The following is a 14,404-nucleotide window of genomic DNA, read 5'->3' on the forward strand; positions in this document are numbered from 1 at the left end:
CAGGACTAGAGGCCCCGCAGGCTGCCCTGCATGACAAATGGCGCAACGAGCAGCCTCCCCCACACGACAGGTGACCTGGGACTAACCCCAACTCGGCTCTCTTGAACCCTGGGTCTGTACTGCTAGATGCTGCCAAAAAGAAAATCATAAATTCAGTCTTCAGTGCCTCTGAGCCATTCTCCGCCATGTCTCTAGAAAGCACCCATGGTGGCTATTCCAGATCTTCACTGCTACTCCCTAATTCCATTCTTACTTCAATTCTCCTCTCAACAGATGGCTTTGACTCCTAGTTCCCAGAGAATATTGAGGCCACCTGGCATGAAATCCCTCAACGTCCAGGCTCCCTCCTACAAATGTATTTATGTCTGCCACATCCCCGTATCCTCTCACCAGTGTCAGAGAACAGAGGTGTCCTACCCAAACAGAGATTAGAGTCTCCTTACTTGTGTCCTAGATTCCACGGCTTGCAATCCTTCCCAGTTTTCCTCTAGGTCTTTGCTCTACTAACTTTACCTCTCTCTCTTTCTGTCATTCCATGTACAAATTCCTTTATCACTAAAAGTGAAATAGAACAAAACAAAATCCTCCCTTAAACCATGGTGAGACCTATAGCACATTTTCAAGCCACTCAGTTGCCGCAGACCTAAGGGCTCAGCTTTAGATATGGGGCAGGTATAGAGATACAGGGGGATGAAGAAGGGATAGGAAGCCCCTTCCCCTCTTCTCTTTAGTCTGCCCCATCAGTGATTAGTTACTACTCAGAAGTGGAGCAGTGAAAGTAAACCCAGGGGCCCAGCAGCAGCCTGCTGTGCGAATGTGACAATGACCTTGAGATTGAGTCTTGACATCCAAGCTGGCATCAGAGGCTTCCGCAGGCTGCTGAGACTGTGGACAGGGAGCGTCTCTGTCCTAGCTTGACCTGGGCCTTACCTCCCGCCAAATTGAGCCTTTAGTCTCCAAGACCAAGGCCAGAGTGGAAACAAGCCATGCAAGAAGCCTGTCCTTTCTGAGGATGAAACGCTGGCAGGAGCCGCAGCGGAAATAGCACTCATAGGTGAGCGGTGGACAACGTCCGGGCCAAGGTCAGAGTGGGCAGCTGAGTGGGCATGTGCAGCCTGAAGATGAAATGAGTGACCAGGGAGGGGGCAGAACCTGGATTAATGTTCGTGTCACTCTCCGTGTTCAAACAGTAGAGAATCCCCACACTCAGAATCTAGTCTGGGAAACCTTCCAGCCCGGCCTTGGCCGTCAGTCACACCCCTCCCACAGGCCACGATGTCCCTCTCTGCAGCTGCTGTCACAAGGCACTGACTCAAAGGCCTCCTGGGCGCCCACTCTTCCATCTTCCTAACCATCACTACAAAACAGCACTGTCTGAGCTCACCTTCCATGTCCTACAATCTGCTAAATATTCTGCATGTATGATCTCATTTCCTTTACTCATCACCAACTCCATGAAGGAAGTTTTATTACCTCCATCTTGCAGGAGAAACCAAGACTTAGAGAAGTCGAGTCATCACCCACGTCATCACATGAGCTAGTGAGCGACGGAGCCAGGATTTTAGCCCTGGTCTGTTTGCCTCCATGCCCTCTTGGTTCTACTGCCCAAATGTCTCTGACAAGTATGGGTTTGTTCCAACACACTCACGAAGAAGAAAAGAGCCAGGACTAATGTGGCAAGCCCTCACTCGCCAGGGTCCGCAGGATGGCCAGTAGCAGTTATTATTGAGAACCCTGTCTTAGTTCAGGTTCTCTAAAAAACAAGAGGTGAAAATTATACTATGCTAAAACTGTATGGGAGAGGAGAGTTAATCCCAGGGCAATGACAGTGAGAGGGAGGAGAAACGAGGGAGGTCAAAATTCACCCCGTGAGGCATTTACTCCGGCATTCTTCTCTATTTCTCCCGTACCTGGGCCCTCTGGGCAGCTACCGGATCAGTCTCAGTGATTCTTGGTCAGGTTCCACATGGGTGCTAGAGCTGTTTCAGCTCCTCCCTTCAGAGCGGGTATAATAAAGGTCATGCCAAAACCCAGGCTCACGCCCAGGGGGCTGAGACAGCCTGTGTATTAGGAGGTAGGTGACAGTGGCGGCAGAGGCTTTCCATTGAGCAGGGCCAGGAAAAGAGCGTGGGATGGGGGAGACAAGTGAGTTCAAGCATATCTGACTTTTCATTTCTTTCAAGATCAAGTCCAAGTTCCTTAGCATGGCATCCCAGACTCTCCGCAGGGTGGCCTCAGCTATTTTTCCAGTCTCATCCACTCCACTCCCATCCCTCCCTTTCAGGGTTACCATTAGCTCATGGAGCTCCTATACGCGAATGAGAAACAGGCACCTCTCTAGGTAGTCATGGCCTGGTGGGCTCTGGGTTTGGCAGGCAGAACAATGTTTGGGCATAAATTAGAAAAACAAAGCACTTTGTCTTCCTGGTCGCTGCGCATGGCAGATTGCACAGCTAGATTTCACTGTGCCCCTTGGCCACCCAATGCACGGAGGCCGGGCCAAACATAATAAATCCCAAATGAAGAAACGGGCCCAGAGAGGCAGAGACTCTGTCCAGGGTCACAGACCCAGACACAGGGCTAAGTTTCAGACTTGAGTTTAGTTGTTGCCTCCTATTCACCCCCAGGGCCCAGGTGGGCAGCCAAGGGACTACCCCTCCCGGATAGAAAGAGTTTCTGCAGTTTTCCAGATGTGTCTGCCACTGACCCTGTGTTCCGGTCCATTCCAGTGCCCAAGGCTGTACCCCAGCTTTTCCTTCCCCACCCCATGACCTGCAGAGAATGGGCCATGGGGTCCTTTGTCAGTGACCTCATGGAGAACTGCTGCCTGCTGACTTCCTGTTTTAATATTCTTTCTTCCAATGCTTGTTTTTCCGCCTTGGTTGTTCTTTGGCCATTTTTGGTTCTCCTCCCCTAGTCCACCCTGCAAAACTGAAACTGTATTTTTTGTAATTATTTTTAAACCCATGTTTAGATAGGGAGATGTTTTTGTTCCATTTGAGTGTTGTTTTTCCCCCTCTTCCTCTCCCTCCTCGTTCCCCATGGTTTATTTCCCAAATGATAGTCTTCAGGTTCCACAGTATAGAAGAAATAAACTCAAAACCTGTGTCTGCAAATACCATGTGAATTCTGGGTTCTGTCTCTATAAGAGATTGTAGTCTATTGGGTGCTGAGTAGACAGAGGGGAAAAACCTGCAGCCTCCACACTGTGATACCCTAGGCCCTAAGACAAATGACACAGTCCCCACTTAAAACCACGTGGGCTCTCCACTTCTTCAAGATCAAATCCAAATCCCTTAGCACTCATCAAAGACCCTCCAAAGGGTGGCCGGTTGTAGTTTTCCAATCAAGTTCATTGTTATTCCACCTGCTTTTACCTCCCTCCACCCTACTTCCACTATTCCAGCCACACTATGCTTCTTATCTGTCTGGAAACATCATGCTCCTTTGTGCCTCCCCACTTTTATACTGTTGCTGTGCCCAGAATCCATTTCCCTTTCTTTGCCTCAGGAACTCTTAGTGGTGAATAACTCAAACGTCCCCTTCTCGGCAATGCCTTCACCGACTCCTACAAGTTGACCGGTACTCCTTCCTCTGTGTTCCTTTGCATTTTTTACCCGTAGTGTAAATACAGGGTATTTCAATCTACTCTTAATAGTTAAGAACGGTATTTGACTCACCTTTGCCTTGTTTTGTATTATTCTAGTCTCCTCCTTCTTTCTCACTGGATCAGTCATGTGTCTTTGCATTTATTTGCTTTATAGGCGTTTATCTCTGGGATAAATAGCTTTCTCTCCTATAGTGTGTGTGTGTGTGTGTGTGTGTGTGTGTGTGTGTGTGTGAGTGTGTGTGTGGTATGTACGGATGTTTGGCTAATTGTAGTATTAAAATATGATTAGGGCCTGAGAGGCAAGTTTCGTGTGGGGCGGTGTGAACTGAAAAGGTTGGCCACTCACAGTGTTGATCTCCCAGGGGAGGCTGCGGATCACTTAGCAGGAAACCAGAACCCGGGGCAAGTGGGAAAGGAAATGCTTGTTGTGTCTTCAGGGCAGCGCTTATCAAAATATAGTTTGTAAGCCAACCGCATCGGAATTACCTGGGGGCTTTTTAAAAATTCAGGTCCCTGGGCCCCAACTTACACCTATAAATCCAAGCTTCTGGAGGCAGCCCCAGGAGTCTGCATTTTAACAAACCACCTGGAGGTTCTTCTGCAGCAGAGTTTGAGAATCACTGATCCGGGTGCTTTGGGTGCTGGAGTTCATGCCCCTGAAACTATCAAGGTCACTAGTTGTCAAACCTCCTGAATGTGTAATTTAGTGGCTGCTTTTCCAGCTGCATTCATATGCTCTCTTTGGTGCTATGTGACCCCCTGGAGCATCGAAACTCTTCCCTCCCCCTGTGTGACACCCCGGGTTTCTGGTTCATATCCTAACTCTTTAACCATTCATTTCTATACTCCCTACCTGGCTCCTCTTCCTCCAAATGCCCCTCCCTCTTGTGTCTTCTCTTAGGTCCTGACCTTGGCCCTGTCCTTGACATTCCACACCAGACCTATGGCTTCCACCACCACATGTGGACACTGATGGTGTGTAAGGTGATATTTCCTGTACAGATACTCCCCCTGTCCTCTATCCTTCCTGGGGCTCTCCACTGGGATTGTCTCAGGCATCCCAAATTATACATTTCTAAAACTGTACTGCATATTTTCCTCCTATATTTCTTATCTTTGTAGAGGCACCCACTAAGACACTGAACTGGACCCCTGAGGGTCATCCACTTGTGGCACTTACCAGCTATGTCCCCTTGGACAAGTTACTTATCACCCTACACCTCCACTTCCTCACCTGAAATATGAATGGAATGACAGTACCAGTCTTGCTGGGTCGTGAGGAATAAATGAATTCAGACATATAAAGGGCTTGGAATAGTATCTCACGTGGTGGAAGTGCTCCGTAAACGCCAGCTATTAATGATAATGATGACACTAATAAATCGTTTCCTAGTTAAATCATGACACTGGTTAATCATTCTCTTACCCTGGTCTCCTCCTTCTCCCTCATAGGCCACCCAATAGGAGTCATAGTCCATTTTCTCTCTTTTACACTCTTTTTTCTCTGATATCTGTCCCTTCTTCTCTATAACCTCTGCTCTATTTTAGTCAGAGTACCCATATTTCTTCCCTGGACTCATGAAGGACTAGTCTCCCACCTAGACTCCTGTCTCCTTTCTCACTTTTAAGGTTCCTTAAAGGTAGGGCCCAGGCCTTATTTCTTTTTGTGTCCCCCAGCACTACCTGAGTGCATAATTATTTACACAATAGATAAGTGAAATGATGGGTGGATAAACGGACGGATGGATGAGTGGTGGATGGGTGAATGGACAAATCAATGCACGATGTGGAAATCTTGGAAGGGGTAAAAGGCCTTATAAGACATTACCACTTCATCAGTGGTAATGGAACAGTCAGGAACTTGAAAAAGCAAACTATAATTAAGGTAGAATCCCCAGAAGGTGCTTCTGAACAGAGAAGTAACAACGGCCTAATCAATTACATTAATGTATCTGAGGAAGCATGTTTCCTAGAAGGAATGGGGTCTGCAGAGATGTTAGAACTCAACGTCCATGAGTGGTCAGTGCACCTCCCGTTCTTCTCAAGGGAGAGAGGAGCTGGACCTGAAGTCAGCGGTTTTCCTCTCCCTGGAGAGAGGGCACTGTTGTCAGAGAGAGAGATTTTAGCCGCCTTTCCTGACTCGTGTGAAATATTCTCCCTGAACCTTCCCACTTCCTTTTTTTAAATTCCATCCTCTTCATGGGACTGGGCTTTTTTAAGGACTAATTTAGTCTGGGGAGCAAATAAGAATTGTGGTATCCTTGGCAAGTCTTTACATTTTATTTTGTTATCAATCTCTCCTGAATGTGGTTCTCATAGGTCCATTTCCAAGAGCCCAGTCAGCTTTCAATTCGCCAACAACACTGAGTTTCTGGACCTATACAGCTGACGACCAGATCTGACTATAGAAAATCCACTTACACACTCCCCGAGCCAAGTCCGGGGAGCCAGCTAGAGTCCCGAGTTGTGGGTCTCCTCAGTCACAGAATTGTGTTCTCCAGTGACATAAAAAATGTCTGGTTGAGGTCATGCAAGGAGTTCTGCCTTCGGCACCACTGTTTCTGAGAAGCGTTACTTAATTCATTGGAAAATCCCCTCACCAACTGGCCCACTTAACATTTAAGTTTGATGAGTCTGCTTTCCTTATCTGTGGACCTCTGACTAGTAATACGGAATAACGATGGAAAATATAAGGCAGCCATATTGCTACTATCCCTGCCCAAGTTCTTTGCACACATTGCTAATAAATAGTGGCCTTCTTTTCCATTAACTTGTATTTCAAATTCTTTTCAACACAGCCTTCCAGGAAGACACGACCAATCAATTTAAGTCGATAGATGAGATGAAACATATTTACCATTCCTAGACTAGAGGAATCTGTACATTTTTTAAAGTTATCTCAGTTATCTACTACTGTACAACATGCTAACCCAAAATGCAATGGCTTAAAACTACAATTATATTTTCTCATGATTCCATGGGTCAACAGCTTGGGCTGAGGCTCAGCTGAATAGTCCTTCTGCTGACTTTGTGTGGCTGCAGTCAGCTGGTGGCTTGAGAGGCCTGGAGGACCTAAAATGGCCTCACTCAGATGCCTGGTAGTTGGAGATGGCTGTTGACTGCACCACGTGTCTCCAGCAGGCTGACCCAAGCTTCGACCTCTAGTGAGCTTGTTCCGATGTACTTTTCAAGCCCCTGTTAAGATCACGTGGACCTTTATTATGTGACCAATAATAAGGTCACATACTATTAATAAGGTCAATAATAATATGTGACCTTATTATTGGTCACATAAGAAGGTCATTATGTGACCAAGCCCAGGGCCAGTGTGGAAGGGGCTACCCAAGGACATGCATGCACAGAGGCGTGATTCATTGGGGGCCATTTATGTAACAATAGACTCCGGGTCAGGTGGTATTTCATTGATCAGAAACTTATTGACTACCTACTCTGAGCCAGCTACTGTGCCTGGCACTGAGGATAAAATGGCAAAGGAACTGGGAAGAACTCTGAAGACTGGAAAGGCTCTGACTAGGTGCAAAGAGGGAAGAATTGAAACCACTATCTGAATTATTGGATGAAACAATCTGTGAGTGTATGTATACATGCAAGAAGAAAGAGGCATGTGGAATTATTTAGATAATGTCTACTATTCTCCATATGATTTAGATAAGGTCTACTATTCTCCATATAGATTTGTGCAGCCTAGATTGAATGAGTAACTCTACTACAGTCCATTGTGATGTATCCCTTAAAGCTTTTCTTCAGACTCTAAAACATTGAAAACAATCACATAAGTGTATTCTTCATGACCACAAAGAGCTACTTGAGATTTTTTTTTTCCCCTAGAAACTTGGCCAACTCTGAGGCGGAGGCCCATGCTTGCTAACTCTGATATTTCCTCCCTCCTGGATTCCTGCCACCCACAGCTGCTCCAGTCCACAGTGAAAGTTCAGAGGCCAAATACTTATAGTCCAAACAGCCTCTCCAGCAGTGATGGAAAAGAGACAACTCCACTTATGAAAACAAACAATCATTCCTTCCATTTACACAGCTCTTGAGCCTTCTTTTCAAAGCATATTCACATCCTTTCTCTTATAGAATCATCCCCAAAACCCTTTGAGTTGGGCAGGGCAGTGACAGATGGGGAAACTAAGGCACGGAGAGGGGAAGTGACTTTTTCAGTGAGTGACAAGGCTGAGAGTAGAGCTCCAGTTTCCTGATTTCAGATCTTGGTTTATCCAGTAGATCACACTGCCATAAATAGAGCTGCATGCTGTCCCCAGTTCTAGGAAGTCTGCTTTTAAAACCCTCCTAGGGTTTTCTACTCTACACCTTACAGTTTCACTAATAACCACTTTAAACTTGCTTTCCTTTGCATTCACATGGAAAGAATGAAGGAAAAACATCAACTGTTTCTCTGGGTGCTGGCTTCTAAATCTTCAGTTGCCTGGAAAAGATAGTGGATTCTCTTTGAAGTTCCAACGTCCAGCCCATAAATGATCCAGGCAGCACCATCTGAATGGAAAACAGAGGCCCACCCAGAGCCAATTTCACTGTGAGTACCCACCGTACCTCCTCAAAACAACACATGATAGAGGAGAAAATTGAAAGTTAACATGAGGAGAAGGTTTAGAGAGGATAAGCCACCACTAGAGAGGGAAACGCAATCTGAGGAAGGCCGGCGTAGGGCGATAGCAGACGCTTTGCCTCCGTGCTGCTAGAAGGCTTTGGGTGACATGGCTTTTACAGCACCAGTAACTTCCTTCTCCCCCAACTCATCTTTCTTGAGGGAGCTGATTTCCTATATCATCACCCTGGAGCATAAGAACCCATTGGAAAGCTGGGACTGGAGCAAAAATCCTATCGTACTTTAGGCCACAGAGAGTGAGAAATGGTGATTTCCACTGCTGTCCCCCATTGTTTGCTTGTGGCAGACACTGCAATCTTTCTGGTTGAGAATGGAAGTGGCTGAGACTACCTTTTAGTATGACTCTTGAGATAGCTATCATCACTTGGTTAGGGCGGTATGCTGGGTGAAATCTCTCTGCCAACTCTGTAGTCCCTGGGGACGCAAAGGCCTTGCAGAAAGGAGGCAGTAGTGCAGAATTATCCAGGTATGCACAAGGTGGACATTCCTAGCTCCAGGAGGCCGCCACCTTCTAGGCTTTAAATGCAAGGGGCACGGTCAATTATAAACAGGGGTTTGTTGCTACAGGAAGGGTGACAGGAAGCCTTTGACGCTTGCCTCAGAACATCCAAACTGGCTTGGAGTTTTCCCATGACGTTAACATAGGATCAGTTATTGGCAAATCATCGATAAGATTTGAAAAACTTGACATACAAGAAAGTATCAAAAAGCAAAAAAAAAAACACTCTGAACCGTGTCACCAAACAAACTGATCAAATGAGTGGGGAAAAGAGCAGAGCAGCTAAAGCAGAAAGGGACTATGGCTCTCGTCTGACATGGTGCTTCCAGTAAGGATCGAAGGGGTGGGACAAGCTTAGGAAAGCGTCTTCCTCAGAGCCACACAACACGTGGGCAGAGCCGGAGCCCACTCCCGGCGGACACTCTCTGCTTCACTGCACACACCCCCTTGGGGGGAGTACACCCCCCCCACGTGTACTCCTCTATAAGGTTGTTGCCTGTCCCAGCACCCCTTCCCCACTCAGCCACATCCCTCCTTGGGGAGAAGATTATTAGTATACAGATCCAACCACTAGGTGGCTCAATTTAAATTGTCCCACAAGGCATGGTGAGGCATGATGGGTGGGAGGAATCACGCCCTGTGTTCTAATAAATTCTGTTCTGAAGCCTTCTCCAAATCCCCTCAGGGCAGAGATGTTAAGTGATAAGTAGGTACTGTGTAATAATGGCCAGGAAATCTCTATAGAACTTCAAAAAACATTCATATCCCTATTCACTTGTAGCCAGGAGGAGAAAAAGAATGTACCGAGACGCAATGTCCAAGCACGCTACAGGCAGGTACACACCCACAGGTACACACATTTCAGGGGTAGCCCAGACCTGAGGCTGTAGGAGATGAGTAACTTCCATAAATGAGTTTGAATTAAGAGCCCTTGCTCTTACAAGAAGTTGGAAATATTATAATTGCGGCACTCATTTTCACAGCTAATGTTTCCAACTGTCAGAGGAACCTGGCTAGTCCCTTCTTCATCTTGTACAGTGCAAACAGCAGTGCACCTGAGCCAGAAGGCCTCACTTCAGGTTCTGGGTTGCCCATTCCCCTGCCGCAGCCAGTCTCTGGGTTTCATTTTCCTAACATGAAAATCAGGAAGCTGCAAGCAGTTTGACTTCTGAGAATGTGTACCCCCCAAAACCATTCATAATTGATGCAAATATTTAGCTGCATGAATGTTCATTGCAACATTATCCACAGAGAAAAAGTTGCAATAACCTAAGTGCCTAGCAATAGTGAACTGGTTAAATAAACTTAATACTTCAAGTGATAGGTAGTATGCAGGCATTATAATGATGTTGAGAAATTTACAGCCACAGAAAATGTCAGGTGAAAGAAGGAAAGAAATCACAACAATATAACCCATTTTTGTTTGACATTTGTGTATATATAATATATGTGTAATGTGTATTATATTATGTATAATATGTTATGTATAATAACACAAATACTATATATACTTAGGAAGGTATTCTAATTATCGAACATGGTGTTAATAGTATAAATATATATTTTTTAAAACTATAGAAAAATAAATACTATATTTCCCTAGGAGGGTATTCTAATTATCTAACATGATGTCACTAGTGGTTGTTTACAGTAGGTGAAATCGTGACTATTTAGCCATTTGTTTTTACTTATGTGTTTCCTAGTTTTTCTATAATGAACATTTTAATGAACACTCATTATAATGAACACTTTGATAAGAAAAAGCAATGAAAGAAATTTTATTTTGAAAAGTGTAAGGTTGACTGTGATTATCCAAGTTCAATCATGCTCAAGAATTCTGGAAGGAAAAACTGCTCTCTGCGGCACAGCGGTGGGCTGGGGAGAGAGGAAGGCCACGCCCGGGGGTGAGAGCTGGGGCAGAACTCCTCCCTGTGGCTTTGGCCGCCTGAGCTAGTGAATAATCTCTCCTCCCAGCTCAAGCTTTGGCCTGGAGTTACTCCTCTCTAGCTTCCTGGCCTCATTTTGACTCACTCTTCAGACATCATTTAAAAGGAATTTCTGTTTAACCGCAGCGCTCACATGAAGAATCCTACTAAAACCTTATTTTAACTAGGTTCAGGCAGACAGATGACATAAATTAGCTCCGCTGGCCTCTCAGAGGGCTCCCGACTTCTTGCCTCCACTTGTCTCCTCCTCCTCTCCTCTGAATACTGATTTTCCTGTCTGTTTATCTTTCCCCTCAGACCCGCCCAAGGGAAGCTGTCCCACCCCTCTCAACAAGGGGAGAAGTTTGCGTGGGCTTCAACATTCACTTGGCTGGCCCCTCCGATCGCCTCCATGGGCTGTTATTTTTCCTTTTATGTTTAAGGTCCCCTGGGGCCCCCTTGACCCCTGTGGGCTGGTATACTAGACACCAGTCTGGACTCCACTGTGTGTGATTAGAGCAGTGCAGCAGGGTAGGGGTGGTGGGAAACGGGAGTGGGGGGCTTTTCCACATGTTTAAAGATAATATAATAAGATCACGGTTAAGACTAATATGGACATATGTTAGAGGAAGACTGATTGTGAGACAGACAGAGAAAAGTGGCTCCCACATCCCACCAGCCAATGGTGGAACTCTGCTGTCCCCAACCCTGCCATGACGCATGCCACCCGGTTTAGCTTTTGACCACCCCTCTGCCTGTGACAAGGAAGTTCTCCCTGCGATTTCCTGAGAGTTCCCCCGGGCTTATTTCCCACAGAGGCCCCCTACTGCCGGCATCTACAGTCTTTCTTGCACTGTGTCTCTGTTTAACCTAGGACAACTCAGAGGCTAACCTCAGCCCTGCATTGGTTTCCAAACCACATTTCCACATCATGAGCTGAGTAAGCCCCCTGCCTGGCCTTCTGCGCCAGTGCTTGAACTCCCTTCCCTCCACCAGCGTCTGGCTGACACTTAGGACCCCCATTTCCTGCCCCCACATCTCTTCACTCTCCTGTTTCTCATGCTCCATAGACTCACTCCTCCCTCTGAAGCCTGGGCACCTGTTCCCCTCCCTTCAGCTCTCATTCAACGGTGAACACCTACCATCTGTCAGGCACATCATTCTTCCTCAGCACCACTTCAAAGGTGAAGGTGGGCCTTACCCTTCCCATCATTCTCCTGGGTCCCCCAATCTGAGTCCCCGGGGAGCTCCTGGTACTGGCTTCTGCTTTACACCCAGCCCTTTGAATCATAATCAGTTCTCTCTCCTCTGGATAAACAGTGTGCTTGGTGAGGGCCAGGACACAGTCTTCTATGATTGATTCCAGCTCCGCTTTTTATTTATTTCTTTAACACGCATTGAAGCAGACGTTGAATGTATTGGTGCTGGGTGACACTGGATGTAAGACTGAGTAACTTCTAATAGTGGACTGGATTGTAGATTTGTGCCCTCCACCAAGAGGAAAGTCAGAAAAAGCCTGCATGGAGCAAAAAGGAATTCATCTGAGATAAGAGGGGTGTGGGTGTGGTAGGGACGGGAGCACCATACTATGTGTCTCTTCTCAAAGGGGAGAAGCCCCTGTGTGCCTTCCCCAGGGGCTACTTGATGAGACCCACCCTATCTTACTTCTTGTCCTTCATTCAACACCATTTATCCAGATATATATATATATATATATATATATATATATATACACACATACATATATATATATTATTACACATATATATAATATTACACACAAACATACCAAGTCCTATAAGAATGCTAAATGGGGAAACTGAGTCATGGGTCAAGCAGTTTGTCCAAAGTCCCCCAGCTAGTTAGTAGAAGAGCTGGAAGACAAATGTGACTCTCACTCCAGAGCCCTTACTCTTCATCTTGAGGCCAGATGTTTCAGATGAAGGGAAGAACTCCTAGTGGTTTCCCGGGTTTTGTCTCACCTGCAGTCTGCGGGGAATCTGAGCTCCCAGCAACCAGAGTCTGCCAGCCTTTAACGCATAAGAAAAAAGCAGCAGAATATACCCAAAGTCTTTAGTGTGCGGGTCAACTGTCCAGTTGGGTCCCAGGTTAAACTGACTCCAGCTGGTGGCTCATGGGTTGGGCATTTGTAGGGACAAGGGAATCTACCCCCAGTTCTCAGGACAAACAACGCAGTGATGGCTGGCCAGAGTGTTTGGAAGTGGTATCATCACTCAAAAGCACAACCCAGATTTTGGTTCCTGGGACTTCATAGGTATTTGCCCTCTGGGATTTAAATATCACGACAAGCACAATTGATCCCCTTCTGCCTAGGTCATCTTGGCAGGTTACTGAGCTGCACCATTTCATCAGGGCCACTGTGGGTTATTTAAATAATATGTAATTTGGAAAATGCAGAAAAGCATAAAGGAGAAAATAAATAATATTTATATTCCTTTCACTAAGAGGTTTTATTGCTAATATTTTGTCCAGGAGTGTTTCTTTAGATTTGAATCATATTTTTATTCTGATAATAATAAAAGCTTATCAATAAACGTAGATAAAACTGAGCAATACAGAATCAGAACTAACACTGTTAACATTTTGGAGCATTTCTTTTCAATATTTTTCTATTCATATCTCGTTTGCAGAGTTAAAATCACACCATACAACCAATTCTGTATCTCACTTTCTCCACTTACCATTTTGCAAAATAAGCAGTTTCCAAATTGTTATTTCAAACTCTTTAAGACTATTTGTTAAAACAATATTTTACTGTTTCAGTAAACTTTGACTTGCTTAACCATTCCCCTTTTCTAGACATTTAGGTTGCTTCCACTTTGTTTTTTTTTTTGTTTGTTTGTTTGTTTGTTTTTTTGCAATTATAAGTTATACAACTTGATGGTGAACATCTTTATGCCTGAATTTTTAATGACATGTAGACTTACTTCCTCAAGGTAGCTTTCTGGAAGGAGGATTATAAGATAAAAGGCTATGGATATTTTTAAACATTGTGATCCCTCATGCCAAAATGTTCTCCAAAGGAGCTGGGTCATCTTACACAATCTCTTCTCAGCAGTGTAGGGGAGTTGAAGAGGAAGCATTTTTGATGTGAGTGAAACAAAGTTCAAAAAAAGACAGAAATTGGATTCACTGGCAGATTTTAGCCTAGGGAACGATCAGAACGGGAGAGAGTGAAGTGTTAACCTCTTTCAGAGAGAACAACTTTAACAAAAGGATGATAGGAAAGAGAGACTGTCAGGACTTTTTCCAGATCAAATGGAGAAGTCATCTGCTTTTCCTCTGCTCACCTCCCGGGGCAACTCCCTGTCCACTTCTGCTAGGTCAGAGGGCTGAGCAGTGGCACCAGCCAACTCTCCTGGGGACAGAGGGCTCTTCCCTCCACAGTCACCATGCAGAAAGCAGAAACATGCCAGTAGGAAGAGACCTTAGAGATTTATTTTTCTAACCCCTCATTTTATCAGATCAAAGCCTAGAAAAATGAAGCGACTTGCCCAAGAAGCGATTCAGAACTAGTTTGTGGCAAATCTTGGCTAATATCCATGTCTCCATCCACATCTGATGACAAATACAAAACATCGCACTTCATTCGGAAGGCACAATTCTTGTATACGTGATTCCTCTGTGCATGTATCCTGATACACACTTCCTTCATTAAGTTTTTAAAAATCTGATAAAATAAGTTTCAGAGTTTCTTG

Source organism: Rhinolophus hipposideros, assembly GCF_964194185.1.
Source record: "Rhinolophus hipposideros genome assembly, chromosome: 5".
Lineage (NCBI taxonomy): Eukaryota > Metazoa > Chordata > Mammalia > Chiroptera > Rhinolophidae > Rhinolophus > Rhinolophus hipposideros.